The sequence below is a fragment of the Lithobates pipiens genome, unplaced genomic scaffold (assembly GCF_037356315.1).
Source record: "Lithobates pipiens isolate NorthernLeopardFrog02 unplaced genomic scaffold, aLitPip1_a1.2 Scaffold_18, whole genome shotgun sequence".
NCBI classification, from domain to species: domain Eukaryota; kingdom Metazoa; phylum Chordata; class Amphibia; order Anura; family Ranidae; genus Lithobates; species Lithobates pipiens.
The window spans coordinates 284,537,508-284,543,586 of record NW_027507758.1 but is presented as its reverse complement, the minus strand read 5'-3'; the positions used below and the strand labels follow the sequence as shown (position 1 = coordinate 284,543,586).

Genomic DNA, 6,079 nt, shown 5'->3' with positions numbered 1-6,079 from the left:
TGCTTTGTAAGACAAGTAACATAAATATTTTATATCGTCCTGATCTGTAAAATGAAAAAAATGATGCATGATGAATTTTCAAAGTAAAATGATACATTTTGCTTTGAAACGCTGCTAAAAGATATCACCTACTGAGATTATATCTACCTGGTACCCAATAATGATGTGAGGTAGAATTGTATAACTTGTGAGATGGAACACTTCATGTTCAAATTTTGACATGTACTGATGATCATACTGTGTGGTTAGAAAAAAACATATACTGTATGTAGGATCCTGGAGCAAGAATTAAGTTTACTGCACGTCACATTGATTTTTGGGGCTATCACAGACAAGGTTTAGCAAGTAACTATAACGTACATCTACTGCTATATGATGATGATGATGATGATTATTATTATTCTTTATATAGTGGTGACAATTACATATTGCACTTACATGGGTTTCCTCTGGGTACTCTGGTTTCCTCAAGCACATGCTGGTAGGTTAATTGGCTCCTGTCTAAATTTGCCCTAGTATGCATATGCATTAATGTGAGTGAGGGACCTTAGAATGTAAGCTTCTTGGGGGGAGGGACTGATGCGGATTTACAATATTTATGTAAAGCGCTGTGTAAATTGACGGTGCTTTATAAGTACCAATAATAAATAAATAAATTAGACCTTAAGTACAGTGGAGCAAAAAAGTATTTAGTCAGCCACCAATTGTGAAAGTTCTCCCACTTAAAAAGATGAGAGAGGCCTGTAATGCCGCGTACACACGACCTGACTTTTTGAGGGACTAGGTCCGAGTTCTGATGGAGTTCTGATGGAGTTCTGACGGACTTTCCGAATGAACAGACTTGGCCACACACAATAACACCAAAGTCCAAGGGATTCAAACGTGATGACGTACGACTGGACCAGAATAAGGAAGCTCATAGCCAGTAGCCAATAGCTGCCCTCGCGTCGGTTTTTGTCCGTCGGACTAACATACACACGAGCGGATTTCTCAGTAGCAAGTGACGGAGTTCGGGTGGAAAAATTTAAAACATGTTCTATTTCTAAAGTCTGCCAGATTTTTGGCAAGCAAAGGTCCGATGGAGCCCACACAAGATCGGATTGTCCGACGGACTCGTTCCGTCGGACCTTTGCTGTCAAAAATTCCGGTCGTGTGTAAGTGGCTAAATTGTCACCTTAGGTATACCTCAACTATGAGAGACAAAATGTGGAAACAAATCCAGACAATCACATTGTCTGATTTGGAAAGAATTTATTTGCAAATTATGGTCGAAAATAAGTATTTTGTCAATATCAAAAGTTCATCTCAATACTTTGTTATATATCCTTTGTTGGCAATGACAGAGGTCAAACATTTTCTGTAAGTCTTCACAAGGTTGTCACGCTGTTGCTGGTATGTTGGCCCATTCCTCCAAGCAGATCTCCTCTAGAGCAGTGATGTTTTGGGGCTTTCGCTGGGCAGCAGGGACTTTCAATTACCTCCAAAGGTTTTCTATGCGGTTGAGATCTGGAGCCTGGCCAGGACACTCCAGGACCTTGAAATGCTTCTTACAAAGCCACTACTTCATTGCCCGGGTGGTGTGTTTGGGATCATTGTCATGATGAAAGACCCAGCCACGTTTCATCTTCAATGCCCTTGCTGATGGGAGGAGGTTTGCACTCAAAATCCCACGATACATGGCCCCATTCATTCTTTCATGTACACGGATCAGTCGTCCTGTTCCCTTTGCAGAGAAACTGCCCCAAAGCATGATGTTGTCACCCCCATGCTTCACAGTAGGTATTGTGTTCTTTGGTTACGAGTTGTGTTTCTATCAAACAGTTCAACTTTGGTTTCATCTGACCATATGACATTCTCCCAATGCTCTTCTGGATCATCCAAATGCTCTCTAGCAAACCTCAGATGGGCCCGGATATGTACTGGCTTAAACAGGGGGACACGTCTGGCACTGCAGGATCCCCTGGCAGTGTAGTGTGTTACTGATGGTAGCCTTTGTTACGTTGGTCCCAGCTCTCTACAGGTCATTCACTAGGTCCCCCCCGTGTGGTTCTGGGATTTTTGCTCACCGTTCTTGTGAACATTTTGACCCCATGGGGTGAGATCTTGTGTGGAGCCCCAGATCGAGGGAGATAATCAGTGGACTTGTATGTCTTCCATTTTCTAATTATTGCTCCCACAGTTAATTTCTTCACATCAAGCTGCTTGCCTATTACAGATTCAGTCTTCCCAGCCTGGTGCAGGTGTACAATTTTGTTTCTGGTGTCCTGCGACAGCTCTTTGGTCTTCACCATAGTGGAGTTTGGAATGTGACTGTTTGAGGTTGTGGACAGGTGTCTTTTAGAGGAGCCTCTTAAAGAAGAAGATACAGGTCTGTGAGAGCCAGAAATATTGCTTGTTTGTAGGTGACCCAATACTTATTTTCCATCATAGTTTGCAAATAAATTCTTTCAAAAATCAGACAATGTGATTGATCCACATTTTGTCTCTCATAGATGATGTATACCTATGATGACAATTACAGGCCTCTCTCATCTTTTTAAGTGGGAGAACTTTCACAATTGGTGGCTGACTAAATACTTTTTTGCCCCACTGTACATGCAAATTTAACCTTGTCCAGAATGTAAATAAGTACTATTTAATCCAGCAAAGGAGCCCTCATTTATGAATGCAAAAGTCAAGTTTAAATAAAAGAAACAAACGTTTCAGTTAGTAGTTATTAGTATGACAGCAGTGCTAGAGGAGGTGTTAAGTAAAGTTACAAATGTGTATAAGGTCGCATGTTAAAATGAGTTAAGCTACGTATGCACAGTATGTAGAGGTCACAAGATGCCTACTATTATGCAATCATATGCCAGTCCAACTATACTGTAATAAGTGAACTAGGCAAAAACGATCATATGAGTAAGTGTATTTAGTTCTGTCTACACATGAGCAATGTAAACTCAACCACAGTTAGACCCCATACACACTATTAGATTTTCTGCAGATTTTTGTCCTCAGATTTACCAAAACCATATAATATGAGGTCAAACCTTAAGAGTTTCAATGTTTGTGCAATCAGACAGGCCCTTGCACTACATGGTTGGGCCTAAGCCCTTGTACACACGGTCGGAGATTCCGACAACCAAATCCGTCGGAGTAATTCCGACAACCAAATCCGTCTGAGTAATTCCGACGGATTAATTCCGGAAGAGGTACGGAAGTGACGGTGCATACACACGGTCGGACTAAGTTGTCGGAAAATCCGATTGTACATAACGTGATGGCGTTATTTTGTTACGACGGGACTACGTTCAGGCTAGTAGCCAATAGCTTTGGCCTAGGAATTTGATCTGAGCATGCGTGGCACTTTGTCCGTCGGAGTAGGCTACACATGATCGGAGTATGTCCGATAGGAGCATTTTGCCGGAAAATTTTACCGGCAAGTTGGAAAAGTTGGTCCGTCGGATATTCCGACGGAAACAGTCCGATGCAGACCACACACAGTCGGAATATCCGACAAAACGGTCCGATAGGAAACATTCTGACGGAGTCTCCGACCGTGTGTACAAGGGCTTAGAGTTAGTTAAGTATTATAGCATACCCTTGTTTATATAAATATTTTTGTTTGTGCATGTCATTTTAACTTTGTTCTGTCTATATCTATTTTGGCATCAAACAGAAAGGTGTTCAGTTATCATGCAAAATCATACTAATTACACAAAATATGAGTGAGCAGCTTATAAAATGTTTTATTATGAAAGTAAGAGTATTTAGCTGAAAACTACATAGTATCATATCAAAGGGGAATATCCCACATATTATATATTATATATAATTATATATTACATATAATATTATATATTAAGATGAAAGAAACAGGTCAGCTGCAAACTGGCAGAGTGCAGTTTATGGGTTAGGTGTAACAGGAATGAATGACAAAATGAAAATGATAATTACAGTGAGTACAAACATTGAAGCTCATTATGGATTAAATTTTGGATTACAGTAGCATTCACATTTACTAGGCGAGATCAGATGTACAGGCGTGTGAATTCTTGAAACCAAATTACTTTTTAGCGTCTGTTTTGTTGATTGCATTATCATTTTGCATCAATACTGTATTTCATGCTTTACTCTTCCCAACTAACACAAATGCTGAAACAGTGAAGTATTTATATTTTCTTAATTTTTTTCAAACACCACAGACTCAATTCACTAAGCTAAATCACCAGGATAATGATCCTTATTCTCAAAAAAGTGACAGATGTTTTTAACTGAGTATAATAAAATTTGAAAATACAATCACATAACTGAAAGAGATCCTTATTACTGTGTAAAGTTATGTATATTTAGTCTACCATCTTGGTCAGGCATGTCCAAAGTCTGGCCCGTGGGCCAGTTGCGGCCCGCGGTCCGGTTTTGAACGGCCCACCTGGTCTTTCTCAATTTATTGTGCTGAGGGATCAGGGCTGTCAGATCAGCCGATCCCCGGCACTGTGAGAAGCTCCGTGAGCTTCAAAAGTGAAAGTAAAGTGCAGTGAATTGTGCTGTGCTCTCTGCTTCCCCCTACAGTGCAGTACCCGGCTGAATGAGGAAGCTGCAAAGGTACTGCACTACAAGCTAGATTTGTGTTAAAAAGGCCTTTATTCATGTGTGTGTATGTATGTATGTGTATGCATTGTGTGCATGTATGTCTGTATGTGTGTGTGTATGTGCACATGTGTCTGTATGTGTGTGAGTGCACATGTGTCTGTGTGAGTGCACATGTGTCTGTGTGAGTGCACATGTGTCTGTGTGTGTGCACATGTGTCTGTATGTGTGTGTGCACATGTGTCTGTATGTGTGTGTGCACATGTGTCTGTGTGTGTGTGTGTGTGCACATGTGCCTGTGTGTGTGTGCGCACATGTGTCTGTATGTGTGTGTGCACATGTGTCTGTGTGTGTGCACATGTGTCTGTATGTGTGTGTGCACATGTGTCTGTATGTGTGTGTGCACATGTGTCTGTATGTGTGTGTGTGTGTGTGTGTGCACATGTGTCTGTATGTGTGTGTGCACATGTGTCTGTATGTGTGTGCGTATGTGTGTGTGTGTGTGCACATGTGTCTGTATGTGTGTGTGTGTGCGCACATGTGTCTGTATGTGTGTGTGTGCGCACATGTGTCTGTATGTGTGTGTGCACATGTGTCTGTATGTGTGTGTGTGCACATGTGTCTGTATGTGTGTGTGCACATGTGTCTGTATGTGTGTGTGCACATGTGTCTGTATGTGTGTGTGCACATGTGTCTGTATGTGTGTGTGTGTGTGTGTGCACATGTGTCTGTATGTGTGTGTGCGCGCACATGTGTCTGTATGTGTGTGTGCACATGTGTCTGTATGTGTGTGTGTGCACATGTGTCTGTGTGTGTGCACATGTGTCTGTATGTGTGTGTGTGCACATGTGTCTGTATGTGTGTGTGTGCACATGTGTCTGTGTGTGTGCACATGTGTCTGTATGTGTGTGTGCACATGTGTCTGTATGTGTGTGTGTGTGTGTGTGTGCACATGTGTCTGTATGTGTGTGTGCACATGTGTCTGTATGTGTGTGCGTATGTGTGTGTGTGTGTGCACATGTGTCTGTATGTGTGTGTGTGCGCACATGTGTCTGTATGTGTGTGTGTGCGCACATGTGTCTGTATGTGTGTGTGCACATGTGTCTGTATGTGTGTGTGTGCACATGTGTCTGTATGTGTGTGTGCACATGTGTCTGTATGTGTGTGTGCACATGTGTCTGTATGTGTGTGTGCACATGTGTCTGTATGTGTGTGTGTGTGTGTGTGTGTGCACATGTGTCTGTATGTGTGTGTGCGCGCACATGTGTCTGTATGTGTGTGTGCACATGTGTCTGTATGTGTGTGTGTGCACATGTGTCTGTGTGTGTGCACATGTGTCTGTATGTGTGTGTGTGCACATGTGTCTGTATGTGTGTGTGTGCACATGTGTCTGTATGTGTGTGTGTGTGTGTGCACATGTGGTGTAGTGGTTAGCACTCTCACCTAGCAGTAAGAAGGGTCGCTGGTTCAAATCCCAACCACGACACTACCTGCCTGGAGTTTGCAT

General features: G+C 42.1%; 1 protein-coding gene across 1 annotated transcript in view; it reads right to left on the bottom strand.

The window, feature by feature from the left end:
- The window catches only part of TRAPPC3L (trafficking protein particle complex subunit 3L), a 92,286-nt gene that overhangs the window by 22,652 nt on the left and 63,555 nt on the right, over positions 1–6,079 (bottom strand). The gene's annotated exons all lie outside the window — the stretch shown is intronic.